The sequence below is a fragment of the Dermacentor albipictus genome, chromosome 4 (genome assembly GCF_038994185.2).
Source record: "Dermacentor albipictus isolate Rhodes 1998 colony chromosome 4, USDA_Dalb.pri_finalv2, whole genome shotgun sequence".
Classification (NCBI taxonomy): Eukaryota; Metazoa; Arthropoda; class Arachnida; order Ixodida; family Ixodidae; genus Dermacentor; species Dermacentor albipictus.
The window spans coordinates 175,307,725-175,323,405 of NC_091824.1; the positions used below are offsets into that span (position 1 = coordinate 175,307,725).

The following is a 15,681-nucleotide window of genomic DNA, read 5'->3' on the forward strand; positions in this document are numbered from 1 at the left end:
AATTAGAATCGCTAAGCGCACTCTTTCTTTTTAAAATGTCGCTTGAGGGAAATGGAAGCGCCTTGTCGAAAGTTCCAGAAAAAGAATACTGGATATTAACAATCAATAAATCAATTATCAGTAATATTCAAGCACATAAAGCTACATAAGACTGTCGGCGTCTATCGGCGGCTATCGGCGACTGTCCTGTGTGCAATCTTTTGTGTCCTGTCATTAAAAAGCGCCGTTATAACCACATTCCATTAAGCAAGCTACATAATTTTGCACTGGGAGCATTCAAGTTCAAAGCTTCTATAAGAAAGTCCAAATGCTATACGCTTGAATGCGTCGAACTGATGCATGACTCTCAAAGCATGCCAACTCAAGGTCAAAAATTATTTCTGGTGACTTCAATTCCCCGTGAATACGACGACTGTCCAAAAATTAGTGCTGTAAGCACAAAAAGTTAATTTCACAACCTTTCAGATACTTCACTGCGATCACTTCCAGAATAGACATAATAGTTCCACCTCCTCCATCGCTGGAAGCACCCTTGGAAATTCTCTCTTAAGTGTTTCAGCAGCGATGTCGTTTCCTTTTGAATCGTCGTCACATTCAGAAATGCCGGCCCCGGGGCCAAAGTGTTCGCATCTGAAAAAAAAAGGAAAGAATAGAAAGAAGTTACATTGACGCTTCACTTCATGAACGCTGGTTACGCGCAATAGTCTGGGTGGTATTCCCTTTTTGTTCATTTCGTGCAGGATGTTTTAAAGGTTCTTCGATTAATAAAGCGAAAATCAGACATCCAACCGTTCGTAGTAATTGCTACAAAGGAAACCTATACAGGTTCCTCGAAAGAAAAGCCTCAGAGTTGAAGGAAAATTCGTCCTGCTCCGGGACGAATCAGACATTACAGCTGGCAAGCGGCTAAGGTGGCGACGGCCAGGGAGCTCTAGAAGGCATTGTGCCCATTCGACGCGGTGGGTTGCAAACGAGTTTCTCCCGTCGGTTTTCTTCTCTTACTCGCCCCTGTCATCTACATACACGCTCTTAACCACCCTCCGACGTGGTGTGCGCGACAGCAGCAGCCACAGCAGCCCACAGCAGCAGCAGTGGGAAAGTCGAAGGAAGAGGCAAAGAAAGATTCGCTTTAAAAATCGGGGTCGAAAATTACCTTGTTTTGCAGCGAACACGGGCTTCGATAACTTAGTTTTGTTTAAAGTAGTTTTAATCACTTCGTAAGTTACGATACATAGAGAAACTCGGAGGGCTCACCACTATATTATCCAATTTACCTTAAATCGTTTCTAAATGCGGCTTCGGTTCGTGAAGGCGTAGATTGCACAGTGGTGAACTTGCGCCCCTACTATATTGTTACGTAGGGTGACGCAGACGAAAAGCTATGTACAAATATATTTACAAGGAAAATACGCTGCGCTAGGCCAAGAGGCAACAGCCCGCGCTAGCATCTAATCGTTGTCGTCGTCTTCTTCCTGCTTAGCTCTTCGTCAATGGGAACATATACCGTAGCACTACCCCCGGCGGGAAAAGCGCCGTCCCGGAGCGACTAAAGGCTGGACTCTGAAGCAGTGTAGTAGCTCTTGAGCCTACTGACGTGCACGACATCACTAGACGCCAGAGTAGACGACGAGGTTGAGCTCACAGGAGCAATTTCATAAGTCACAGGCGTCACCTGGCGCAGCACGCGGTAGGGTCCTGTGTATCGCGAAAGGAGCTTTTGTGAAAGTCCGACGTGACGAGAGGGCGACCACAAGAGCACGAGCGCACCAGGCGAAAACTGTACGTCACGGTGGCGGGCGTTGTACTGACGCTGCTGAGTGGTTTGCGAGTCCGTCAGTCGAGCACGGGCAAGCTGGCGTGCATGGTCGGCGAGAGCGATGGCGTCGCGCGCATACTCGCTTGTTGAGATCGAAGTAGGAGGAAGTGCCGTGTCAAGGGGCAAGGTCGGTTCGCGACCGTAGAGCAGATAAAAGGGAGAAAATCCGGCGGTGTCGTGCCGGGAAGAATTATAAGCGAATGTGACGTAAGGAAGGGCAATGTCCCAGTCGCGGTGGTCCTTGGAAACGTACTTTGACAGCATATCGGTGAGAGTACGGTTTAACCGCTCTGTCAGGCCATTGGTTTGAGGATGGTATGAGGTAGTCAGCTTGTGTTGAGTGGAGCAGGAACGTACAATGTCGGCGATAACTTTCGAGAGGAAGTTACGACCACGGTCAGTGAGCAGCTGTCGCGGGGCGCCATGAAGTAAGATAATGTCCCGCAAGAGAAAGTCCGCGACGTCAGTGGCGCAACTGGTAGGGAGAGCCCGCGTGATAGCGTATCGGGTGGCGTAGTCAGTTGCGACGGCTACCCATTTGTTCCCAGAGGATGACGTGGGAAAGGGACCGAGGAGGTCTAATCCAACACGAAAGAACGGTTCCACAGGGACAGTGATCGGCTGGAGATGACCGGCAGGTAGCACCTGAGGTGTTTTCCGACGCTGGCAGGTATCACAGGCAGCAACATAGTGTCGGACAGAGCGAGCGAGACCAGGCCAATAGAAGCGGCGGCGGACGCGGTCGTACGTGCGGGTTACGCCAAGATGTCCTGCAGTAGGTGCGTCATGCATCTCAAAGAGCACAGTCTGTCGTAGATGTTTTGGTACGACAAGAAGAAGATCAGATCCGTCAGGGAGGAAGTTCCTTCGGTACAGAATGCCGCCCTGGAGGACATATCGGCGAACGGATGCGTCGGTAGGTGTAGAGCGCAGACGCTCGATGAGTACTCGCAGCGATAGGTCTCGGTACTGCTCATCGGCGATGTTAACGAAGGCAGACACAGAGAAAATGCCGTCGGCAGTACTACTGTCGGCGTCGTCAGGCTCGTCTACCGGGTAGCGAGACAGGCAGTCAGCGTCCTTGTGTAGTCGGCCAGATTTGTAGGTGACAGAGAACGAATATTCTTGGAGGCGTAAGGCCCAGCGACCAAGTCTTCCTGAAGGGTCTTTCAATGAGCATAACCAACAAAGCGCGTGATGGTCTGTGATAACGGAAAAGGGTCGGCCATATAAGTATGGGCGGAATTTCGCAACCGCCCAAACTAGGGCCAGACACTCACGCTCAGTGATGGAATAGTTGCGCTCCGCGGGTGAGAGGAGCCTGCTGGCGTAAGCGATAACACGGTCGTTGCCGCGCTGGCGTTGTGCCAGTACTGCGCCAATTCCGTGACCGCTGGCATCAGTACGAACTTCGGTAGGCGCAGACGGATCGAAATGGGCCAGAACGGGAGGCGTTGTGAGAACGTCGATTAGATGTGAGAATGCAGAGGCCTCGTTATCGCCCCACTGGAAAGGGGCGTCTTTTTTCAAAAGCTCGGTTAGTGGTCGTGCTACGGCCGCGAAATTTTTCACGAAACGGCGGAAGTAGGAACAAAGGCCGATGAAGCTGCGCACATCCTTGACACACTTCGGAACAGGAAAGTGCGTAACAGCATGGATCTTGCCTGGGTCCGGTTGCACTCCGTTCGCGTCAACGAGATGCCCAAGGACGGTAATCTGGCGACGGCCGAATTGGCACTTCGATGCGTTCAGTTGCAGACCGGCGCGACGAAAAACGTCCAGGACTGCCGAGAGGCGCTCGAGGTGCGTAGCGAACGTTGGGGAGAATACTATGACGTCGTCCAAGTAGCACAGGCATGTGGACCATTTGAAACCGTGAAGAAGGGAGTCCATCATGCGTTCAAAAGTGGCAGGAGCTTTACATAGACCAAACGGCATTACTTTGAATTGATAAAGACCGTCCGGAGTTACAAAAGCAGTCTTCTCGCGGTCGAGATCGTCCACAGCAATCTGCCAGTAGCCGGAGCGGAGGTCAATAGAAGAGAAGTAGCGAGCACCATGGAGGCAGTCAAGGGCGTCATCGATCCGAGGTAGGGGATACACGTCCTTTTTGGTAACCCTGTTAAGGTGCCGATAATCCACGCAAAAGCGCCATGAACCATCCTTCTTTTTTACTAGTACAACCGGTGACGCCCATGGACTACATGAAGGTTCTATGATGTTATTGGCAAGCATTTTGCGAACTTCAGCGTGAATAACTTGACGCTCAACCGGTGACACTCGATACGGGCGGCGATGAATAGGAGGGGCATCGCCGGTATTAATGCGATGTTTAACAGTTGTAGTTTGGGCCAAAGGACGATCGTTAAAGTCAAAAATATCGTTGTAGGAAAGCACAACGCGGTAGAGCTCACGAGCGTGCTCGGACGGCATGTCGGGCGCAATCATTTTCTGTAAGTCGGCGATGGTGCAAGTTGTCGACTGAGATGGTAGAGGAGGATCGGCTGAAAAGCTGTCTACCTCAATAGATGCTATTGAGTGATCTTCGAATGAGCAAAGCTGGGCCAGAGACATCCCGCGTGGCAGCACTTGTGTCGTCAAGCCAAAATTGACCACTGGCAGGCAGACGCAATTAGCCGTAATAGATAAAACGGTATGAGGTACCGTGATCCCGTGTGTAAGGAGGACGTCTTGTATAGGAGCCGCGATATAGTGACCGTCGGGCACTGGTGGGGATGACACTAGGTCAACGTAAGTCAGTGCCGTAGGTGGCAGGCGAACAAAGTCGACGGAACTGAGGCGACTGGGGTGTGGTTCAGCGGGATCCAGAACAGGCAGGTCAAGGCGGAGAGTACTGGCGGAACAATCAATGAGAGCAGAATGTGCGGAGAGGAAGTCTAAGCCGAGGATGATGTCGTGGGGACAGTGGGCGATGACTGTGAATAGCACGACTGTTGAGCGATCGGCGAAGGAGACGCGGGCGGCACACATACCAATTACGGGGGCTGTTCCGCCATCGGCGACACGGACAACAAGCGTCGTGGCGGGCGTGATTATTTTTTTCAGGCGGGTACGAAAGTCCGCGCTCATTACCGACAAATGCGCCCCAGTGTCTATAAGAGCAGATACAGGAACACCGTCGACTTGCACGTCAAGAAGGTTCAGATGAGTGGGCAACGTCAGTGGAGGATTTGGCGGCGTATGGAGCAATGCAGCGTCACCTCGAGGCGCTGCATCATTCAGTTTTCCGGCTGGGAGCAGCGTCCGAAGGGAGTCGGCGAAAAGGAGCGACGGGGCTGGGGAGAGCGAGATTGTCGTCCTTGGGGCGAAGGTGAACGAGAATAGGGGCGGTTCGGCGCAGGAGAGTCAGTGGCGGCATTATAGGAGCGTGCGGCATAAGGACGAGAAGGGCCACCCGAGGGGCGAGAATAGGCAGTATAAGCAGACCGGGTCGGGGAAGTCCAGCGACTTCGACAGTGCCGAGAAATGTGCCCGATGCGACGGCAGTGAAAACAAATGGGCTTGTCGTCAGCAGTGCGCCATTCAGCTGGGTTGCGGAAACGTGGTGGGTAAGACGATGCGGGACGGGGCGGAATCGAAGAAGCCGGATGGGTATCAGGGTGATGGGCCGAGCAGATGGCGTGAAGGCCCATGTTTTCGAACTCCTGGCGGACAACTGCCTGGATCAGGGAAACCGTGACTGCCGGTGCGTTGGTGGGGCTGGAGTCGAAGGCAGCCGGATAGGCGGCCTCAAGCTCACGCCGAACGATCTTGGTAATATCGCCGGTGTTGTTGGGACGAGGAGCGTCGGCACAGGAAGAAGTCGCTGGGGTGTTGGGCAGACGGGCAAACTGCTGAGCGATACGTCTGCTTTTAGCGAGTTCCAGGCGGCGGCACTCTTTGATAACAGCATCCACCGTCGCGACGTTGTTGAATACGAGCAAGTTGAAGGCGTCATCGGCAATGCCTTTGAGGATGTGGGATACCTTGTCTGACTCAGGCATGTGTGCATCAACTTTGCGGCACAGAGCCAGGACGTCCTGAATGTACGTGACATAGGGCTCTGTTGACGTCTGCACACGGCCGGAAAGCGCCTTCTGCGCGGCAAGTTTGTGACCGTAGGGGTTGCCGAACAAGTCTCGGAGCTTTTGCTTGAACGAATCCCAACTGGTGAGCTCCTCTTCGTGCGTCCGAAACCAAACTCGAGGTGTGCCACCGAGGTAAAAGACTACGTTGGCGAGCATGATAGTAGGGTCCCACCGGTTATTGCGGCTGACGTGTTCATAGAGGCTGATCCAGTCATCGACGTCTTCCCCATCGTGGCCCGAGTAGACGCCAGGATCACGGGTAGCGGGGAGAGTGATGTAGGTCGTCGAAGGGGCAGCAGGTGTCGGAGCCGGCGGAGTCGGGTTGTCGTCGCCGGGAGCCATGACGGAAGGCTCGACGTACCGTCCACTGCGAAGCTCCGTGACGAGGTACAGGGAACGTCCACCTCCACCAGATATGTTACGTAGGGTGACGCAGACGAAAAGCTATGTACAAATATATTTACAAGGAAAATACGCTGCGCTAGGCCAAGAGGCAACAGCCCGCGCTAGCATCTAATCGTTGTCGTCGTCTTCTTCCTGCTCAGCTCTTCGTCAGTGGGAACACATACCGTAGCAATATTATTGATCCATGCTTCTAAGTTGTCGATGCTTTACAACTTTTGAATATTTTCGTCAACATAAAAACAAAATTGAAAAAAGAACTCCAGGTATTTACATCTCTGGAAATGGTGGCGTCAGCTGCGCAACAGCGTCAGTCGTCAACGGCTGTACGCGGATACCTCGCGCGCGGGCGTGCTAGCGTGCTGCTAGCCGTAGCTCGAGCTCGCGCCACCAAGATCGGCGCCGTCGTCTTGGTCTTTTTCCTTGACAATGGCCACGTTCACCCACGCGTTCGTGTACGACGGCTCTGCGCTCGAGGAGTTGGACGATTCCTCGTCGTGGCGACCCCTGCGGCCGGCACTGTGCAGCGTCGTAGTGCCGTCGAAGTCGCTAGTGTCGTTGGCACGCCATCCCAGCGGCAGGTAATACGTCTGCACCGACGCAAGCACGTAGAAGCCCGCCGCCAGGATGACCAGGGTGGCGATGCACAGGTACAGCAGTGCCCATTTGACCTGCACTGGCGCACCAGCTTCGCTCTCGGGAATCGCCTGGTCGCGGTTCGTTGCGGCTCCCACCGGGCTTCGGGCTGTCGCCCTTCGAGCAGGTGCTGCGGGGGTCGCGTTCATTCAGTCGAGAATTTCTCGAAGCAATTTATCAGCTATACCAAACAATATTAGCCTAAGCTGTTTTGCTAGCTCACAGAAGTTCCGCACTTATAAGGTGCTGGCTTTCCTAGTAACAGCAGCCCACAGCAGCATCAGTGGGAAAGCGGAAGGAAGAGGCAAAGAAAGATTCGCTCTAAAAATCGGGGTCGAAAATTACATTGTTTTGCAGCGAACGCGGGTATCGAAAACTACGTACAAGTGGACAGCAGGAGGAGCGAATGTAGACTGCTAAAAGACATGTTTTTTGCCGCAATTGAACACTCACAAAAGAAAGACACATAACGACAACACAGGCGGCACTTCCAACTGATTTATTTTGGGCTGTGACCCAAGAATATATATACAGTAAAAGCTCGTTAATTCGAACCGCAAGGGGAAGCCGCTTCAGTTCGAATTAACGAAAGTTCGAACTAACGAAAGTGAAGGAGAGCAACAGTACACTGCGATTTGGAAGCAGTAGGGCATGTCAGAAATTTGGCGTGTCAGAAAAAGATGGCGTGTGCCGCGGGCACACGCCATCTTGAAGTCGAAGCTCTGGGTCCGATTGTGCCACACTACCGATGTCCACCGAAACGAACGTTAGCCGAGGCTTAACACCATCACAATGAATCGCGATGGCCGATACCTCCTAAGCTGAAAACAGACGTGCACAACCGATGAAGACTGCCGAGACAAAGACGCTGAACATGTGAAGGTGGCGAAGGCCCTGATTCGTTGGTTCTTGATTGCAAGCGCAGCTGCGACGTACTTGATTCGCTGTGTTACGATGGCGCTTGCCGTGCCATCTCCGCACAACATTAGCAGCTGTACAAGATTTGCAAAGCCTCCGAGATTCGCAACGGGCATGAAGTCTCGGAGGTTACGTAGAACGGAGAGGCGGCAGCTGCCGCTGCCTTCTGGCTGACCCCGCGTCGGTTAGATTTTTTTCCGATTTTGCCTTCTCTCGCCGTTCTCTCCGTTTCGGAGGCAATACAGCCTTGTGTGTAGGCAGTAGGCGCGTTTCTCTGGCCGTGTGCCAGGCGAGCGTAGTTCGAATTATCCTTGAGGGAACCTTCTCGCGTTCGAGTTAACGGTCTTTTTTATACATACACTTCTGTGGAGCTTGGCCGGACCAAATCGTACAGTTCGAATTGTCCATAAATTCGAATTATTGAAGTTCGAATTAACGAGCTTTCACTGTATATATATACACACATGCGCTGGCTGTTCACAGACTTACGCTACCCAGCGGTCAAACAATCTAGTTTCCGATTTATAGAACACGATAGATGTATCACTAATGCAATTTGTTCCTTTCTTTTTTATATACACTCTAAGAACAGTTTACACACTTTGGCTTGCCCCTTCTGCCACACAAAAATAATCGTCATCTGCCTTGATGCGTTTCCTTTCTTTATCGCTGCAAGGCCGGAACTTTCCAGTGACGAAGGCACGCGCGTTATCAGAAGAGGCACTCCAAAGGGTGTGAACTGTTCTATGCTGATAACGCGCGTGCCGTTCGTTACTGGAAAGTTCCGGGCTCGCAGCGATAAAGAAAGGAAACGCATCAAGGCAGATGACGATTATTTTTGTGTGGCAGAAGGGGCAAGCCAAAGGGTGTAAACTGTTCTTAGAGTGTAGTAGGCTTCCATCAGCTCACGTGCGGTTTGAAATCTACTTCTGCCAAGAATCCTAATCTCGGAAAACCGTGGTTCGTACAAGCACGCCTTGCAGTGCGCAGGCGAATGTGCCACAAGGTCGATTCAAATAGGTCGCGAAGCTTTGGGCGAAAAGCGGTTCAGTACAGATTGTCACCGACATCAGCATGGGGGGTTATGGGAGCAGCGATTGAAGCGCGACTACGTTTGGAGGGAACAAACATTGGGAAAGAAAAACGCGTTTTTTAATTCAAACGAGACACAGTTAGAATCATTAAATGAAAATAAAATTCCTAGTCAATTTTATATACTCGTGACGAGTTAAGGAAATACAAGTTTAATTTTATTATTATTAATAAATGCATTTTTTTCAGCGCCCATCGCTACAGGGGGCGTTGACGCCACTATCACTCGCAATGCAATGCACGTCTTGAAATGGGCAGAAAGGCGCACTCGTATCATCTGTTGAAATACGCCCCCCTCACAGTTTACGCTTTCTTGCTTGTCGAAGTTTGTCTGAATTTGGTGACGTGAGCAGCTTCATTGCTTTTTAATCTGTTCAGTCAAAAGCAGTGAGTTACGACCGCTGGATAACTGTGTGGCTGTTTTCGTGCGACTGCGCTGGCCGACGGGCTTGGCATCCGACAACAGGATCAGCACTTTACACCTAAAGCTTTCGTCGGCCTCCAAAGAAAGTATGTTCTGTGCGGGGATGCGATTTCGACAACCGTACGGCTGGTCTTTTCCTGCATCGCTTTCCACGCTGAAAGCTCGAAACGCCCATCAAGTCGAATGGCGGGGCATTTGAATATATAGCTCCAAAGGAAGAACAACAAAACAAATTTCGCGCCTTCGAAAACAGAATGACGTCACTTCTGCTTTTAACAGACATGGCGTCACATTATTTTTTCTTCCGCCGGAAGTGTTCCCACCACATACAGATGGCGCTAAGCCCCATGAACCAGCGATGGACCGCCATGTTTTGAACGTATGGGCTCCTATGGAAGCTTCTCTACCAGGTATATTTACCTTGTGTGCCACGCCATCTTTCATTAGATTTAGCTCGTGTTCCCTGGCTCGTTCATTTATGCAGCGTCCAGTCTGTCCTATATAGGACTTGCCGCACTCAAGGGGAATTTCATACACCACGCCTGTAGCACATCTCCCGTAGGACGTGCTGTGCTTCTTGCCACAGCCTTGCGAACCGGTCTAGTCGCGTGTGGTTTTCTAACAGAGTCGACCCAGTTTGACGGGGGCAGAAAAGGCAATGGGTACACCTTACCGGCCTGCCACCTTCTTCAGGTTATGGGAAACCTTATGAACATAAGGAATCACTGCAGGTCTTACGGTTCTGGCTCTTTCTTCCTCCGTTGTGGCGCTGGTACCTTTAACTTTCCGTAAAAGGCTTTCGGTGACTGAGGTCACCAACGAGTCAGGGAACCGTGCTTCTTTCAGTCGCTTAATCTGATTATTGAACGAGGCCTGCATCGTGTGTGTACACGATTTTTCGAGGGCAGACTCCAGGCAGAGCATATCAATTCCACGCTTCACAATTTTGGAATGGCATGAATTATACGGTAGCAACCCTTTCTTGGCACGTGGGAAATATTGCCAACAGGCTTGTCCATCATGAAAGGTTAATCTTAAATCTAAAAATTGCAGGGTGTTAAATTACATATGTTTATTACATATGTAATTAAATGTTTATTACATAACGAGGGTCTCGAATCCGGCAACATTGATGCCTTCAGGTAGCATATGTGGGTTTATTGACCAGTTGCCTTCACCCGAAAAGATCACGTTCTCGTGACGCCTGCGGCAAAAAAGACGTTCCACGTCCGCCGCCAAGGTCTGTGAGTGGGGGCGCTGGCTAACACTCCCAGGGTTCTACTAGTACACATAAATAACCAAGAAAGTGGATGGGGAAACGCCGCTGCGGTAGCTCAATTGGTAGAGCATCGCACGCGACATGCGAAGGTTGTGGGTTCGGTTCCCACCTGCGGCAAGTTGTTTTTTCATCCACTTTAATTACATTAATTTATCATTACTTTATTTCATTTATTAAGCACATGCAATTTCCCCTGTGTCGTACTTGGTGTCAGTGTTTGTTGGCTTCTCATTATATGACTAATAATTATCGGGTCCCTCGGTCAACCCCCTTTCTTCTCTTATATATATATATATATATATATATATATATATATTCTTGGGTCACAGCCCAAAATAAATCAGTTGGAAGCGCCGCCTGTGTTGTCTTTATGTGTCTTTCTTTTGAGAGTGTTCGATTGCGGCAAAAAACATGTCTTTTAGCAAGCACCAACTAGGCCAACAAGCAGTTCTGTTGCAGAATGTAGACTGGTTTTTCATGGGCCCCTTCATATTGCGTAGGCAGTGGCGCCATCTGTACAAGCAGTCGGCGTGCTGGCTTGGGCGAACGCTGCGTGGTTTATGTTAAGGTAGTTTCTGGTGGAATTGTCTTAGTGACTGAGACCAAGAGAGACGACACACACTTGCAACACTTTTTATTGCCATAGCCAAATCAAATATACGTGAGGGGGGCATGTGACATGAGGGGGCATGTACGGTAAAAGAAGAGAGGATGGAAGAGGCACCCTATCAGCAAGCGCAGTGTGTGTCGCCTCTCTTAAGACCTCGTACTGCGCGCTGCACGCGGTTCTAATCACGAATATCCAACTAGGCCAAGCCTCCACTCTTGTTAGATTCGGAATACCTCAGAGTAAGAAGTCAGTAGAACAATATATATATATCTTTACAAAAACAAAGAACGAAAAGAAATAACATTGCGTAGAGTCCCATTTGATACTTCTCACACTGGGGACTCACAGCAATGGACTAAATATACAGTCTAGCCCCCTTTGAACGAACTGCAGCCACTTGGACCATATAGAACTGCAGAGTTGAAACATGGCAGAAACTGTTAATCTGGCTGAAAATCTTTGCAGCAGTCCCCACTCTCTGCCAGACCAAATTTAACGTGAAGAAGAGCTTGCAGTGTCTCATCCGACATGCGGTTTCTCAAATCATTCTTTGTCAACGAAACCTGGCTGAACACGCGTTGGGCTGGTACGTTCGAAAAAGGCTGCGCAAGTAGGCACAAAGCGAGCTCAGACAGCAGGAGGAACATTGGATTTCCGGCAACATTTTTTGCATTCCTGATGCTTGTTGATACTAGAGCAAAATAGTTCGTTTTGATTGACAGTCGGAACTACAGCGCTTCACTGAGCATGTACGTACATAAAGACTCAAACCGTCGCGTTTCTCGTTTAAAGCGGCTCACGCATTTTTTCGTAAATTTACTGGGTAAATAAATAACGCGGTGATTTACGGGAAAACCAAGCGATAGGCTTCGAGGAACCCTTGATCAAAATTGAAGGACTACGGGCGAAAATGACTCACTACGACATGCGTGCGAATACTTGAGCTGTTAAGTCGACAGAATAGTTTGCTGTATAGCAGCCGGCATGGAACATGTACTCTACAGCTGTCAGTCCCGCCGTTTTTACAGGAAAGGTGTACACCTCTGCCATGCAAGGAAATTTTCGTGTCGTTGTTGGCGTGGTAAGCAAAAAACTCGCCATGCGTGGGACGATCCCGGAGATGTGCAATGCCGGGTCAACACGCGGCGAAGGTGAAGGAGGCGTTAAACACTCCCCACACGTGGGCCGATATCGAAGATGGTGGGCTGACCTGCGGCGGAGGTGAAGCAGGCGTTAAGCACTCCCCATACGTGGGCCGATACCGAAGATAGTGCAATACCGGCCCGGCACGTGCCGGAGGTGAAGCAGGCGTTAGAGGGTCCCTCACCAGGCACCACAGCAGATGTTGGTTATACACTGAAATGTGTTACGTATCCTCCAGGGAGATTTCTGCCAGAGAAATTTTTCAAATCGGCTCATTAATAGCCGAGATAGAAATATTCCAGTGCCGCGAACCCATGATTTCAGCAGGCGGGCTCCACTGCATAACGAGACTCCCCCTACACTCGCCACGTCTAGCCTTCGCAAGCGAAATTCCTACCCTGCGTTTTCCCATGCCGGACCTCGAGGCTCGCGTGACACATACGTCACGGGCCCCGCCTTCACTGTTTTTTTTTCTCCTCGCTTTTTCTTTTCCCGATGCACACTTCCGTGGCGGCATTGCGCGCGAGCTTTTCGGGTAGCGCACGATTTTGCGCGCTGTGCACAAGGAAACATGACTAGCGGTATAATTCAGTGCTACATGAATACTGAAGCAGAACAAGCGGATCGCAGGGCATGATCACGGCGCTGGAACACGGTAGACAATGGCATAGTTTCGGTACCTGCGCACGTGACCGCACGACCGTGGGAACAAGCAGACGAAGCGGAAGTACACCTCTCTCGCTTCTGTGCGAATTAAAGCAAGAAAACACGCAGCCATTCTGTTTGTGTGTTTTATTATTTCTCTAAACTTCAATTCGTCGATTCAAGCAACACATCACACAAATAACAGATGGTTCCTTGAATAATTCTCGAAGTCACGTCACCACGAGCGACATCACACTGTGGACTCGAGTACGTAGACGCAGAGACGCGAGTACGTCATCCTCCGGCTCGGAGTGCGGCGGCCGCGAGAAGGAAAAACGGCGTTCGGTTTGAAATTTCAGATATTTCCGTACCGCGTAGCGATGTAATACTTTGCAGACAGGATGGTTAGCGCGCATTGTATGCTCCGCGTTTGTCAGCTGATAATGGCCAGACCTGGTGAGGGGCCCTTTAAGCACTCCCCATACGTGGGCTGATCCCGAAGGTAGTGCAATGCCGGGCCGACCCGCGGCGGAGGTGCAGTTCGCCATTAAGGAGCCCACAAACACAGCTTCGCTGGGAATCCTTCTTCACAAAGTGGAAGGGCACTGAGCTTTTTTTTTTTTCTGACTGAATCACACGTGAACCGGCAGCAGATGGCACCGAAGCCAAACCAAAAAGAAGACAGCTTAGCGCTGAAACGACGTATAAATATGGCAGCCATGACTTAACCTCATTCTCCTCACGCCAGCATTGCTAAAAAAAGCCTTCCAGATTGCCTACAATTCTTCGTAGCAGCAATGAGCTTTGGGTTTTACGGCGGCCTTCCAGAATTATGTCAGTGTGAACTTGTCCTCGGGACTCGAAAGTCCTCAAGACAAAAATACCCGAATATAGCCGTGTAGCACTCTCGGAATTTTCGACTCCAACCCGCATAAAAGGTAGCCCAATTTGGTTATTAATAGCCCAATCTGGCAACCCTGAGTTAGAACAATTGCGGAACAAGAACTGACTTGTTTTGTTTGTACCCCACCGAGTCTCTCATTGACCTACTTTTCGCAAACGCTCATTGGCTGTCTGCCTCAATCTCGCCCCTTCTCGCTCACAGGTCACGTGACCAGCGTGACGTCAAGCAGCAAGACGACACAGGATCGACCAAGAACAGCTCCGCTGTTGAAAAATGCTCGTTCACCACCGCGGCGATTGAACTAAGCACAGGATTTGGCCATCATTGATCCTGGGAGACGACCCACTGTTGTCGTCTGCACAAACGTGTTCCCAGCTTGGTGATTTGGTTTTCCCAGGACAAGAACATTAGCGCAGTGCTTGTATTTTCAACCTCGTTTTGTGTATGGTTGCAGCTTTATGTCTATTATTTCGGTATAGCCTACTTATTGATAAGTCCCGCACTCGGCAACAAGGAGCCAAAGTACGCGTCGGTCGATATCAGCTCTAGTTCCGATCAAAGGTGGCTAGCCGTTTCATGAAACTTGTTCCGCACACCGTAGTGCGCAACACCGCTTACCTCGGGGAAGAGACAGGAGTTTACGGGAGCTTGCTGCTGCGTCGAATGCGGTTTCCAGATGTGAGGGAGGCGTCACGTACAGACTGACCTGGAGAGACCTCTGCTTTTCGTTGTTGTTGTTGTTGTAGCCTGTGGCACGTGTGGCTCCTACCCACGATGGGGGATTGGCCAAGAAATGGGTGGATTATTCCAAAATATTATAGAGCATAAATTTCCTAATATCTATGGGAATAGCGTTTAATAGGGTTGGATTATCGGCTGAAATAAAATCAGGAAGGTGCTGTTGAATGAGTAATAATTAATATAAAAGTAATAAAAAATTTAGCAGGGCATTCGTTTACATTCTGTAAGGAATGTTTGGACAGCGAAGCATGCATCCCTGTGGCTGAATCCCAAAGTGGACGTCCCGAACGAAAGAATTACAGGTTCTGTCAAGTCCAGGCCAATTCTTCGAAAAGGTATCTCCAACAATCTTTTTCTTAACGCAGCAAAGCGGCGACAAGATAGAAGAAAGTGGTGTATCGTCTCTTCCTCTTTACAAAAAGAACAGAGGGGAGAGGGAACCAAACCCGACCTGTGTAAATAGAAATTTAGGGAGGGAATGCGGCAGCGTAATTTGGTGAGGCAGACCTCAAGCATCTTTGTGCAACAAAATTCGCTATGCCAGGGAAATGCCAGGTGTTTATACTCTGGAGAAGCTGTCAAATGTGGGTTTGACAAGGCTAATCTAATTGGTCTCATCCGAAATCTTGCCGTCGTGATCTGTGCTGTCACTGGTAGAATAGGAAGAACAGGGCCGGATAGTGATGCATGTGCCAGTGAATCGGCAGTTTCATTAAAAAACAAACCTTTATGACCAGGCACCCAAATCAAATGAATACATTGCACATGGGCAGGAACTAGTAAGTGGAAGAGTTTTAGCATGGGTGACTCATTAGTAGCGGTAAGGCAAGAGCATAGAGAAAGGGAGTCAGTAAGAATGGCAGCCGTTGTAATCATTTGGTCTAATTTACGTAAAGCTAGGATTACTGCTAGCAACTCGGCCTGAAAAATAGGCACAAAATCAGACAATCTTAAAGAAAAAGACCAGTCGAGCGCAGGACAAA

At 50.1% G+C, this 15,681-nt stretch overlaps 1 long non-coding RNA gene across 1 annotated transcript; it reads right to left on the minus strand.

The window, feature by feature from the left end:
• Window positions 1-361: 361 nt before the first annotated feature.
• Window positions 362-14,707, minus strand: LOC135919830 (uncharacterized). The gene is made up of 3 exons (XR_011514336.1): window positions 14,576-14,707; window positions 6,581-7,072; window positions 362-630 (listed from the first exon to the last, which is right to left on the minus strand). It is a non-coding gene; the product is annotated as an uncharacterized lncRNA (long non-coding RNA).
• Window positions 14,708-15,681: the final 974 nt, after the last annotated feature.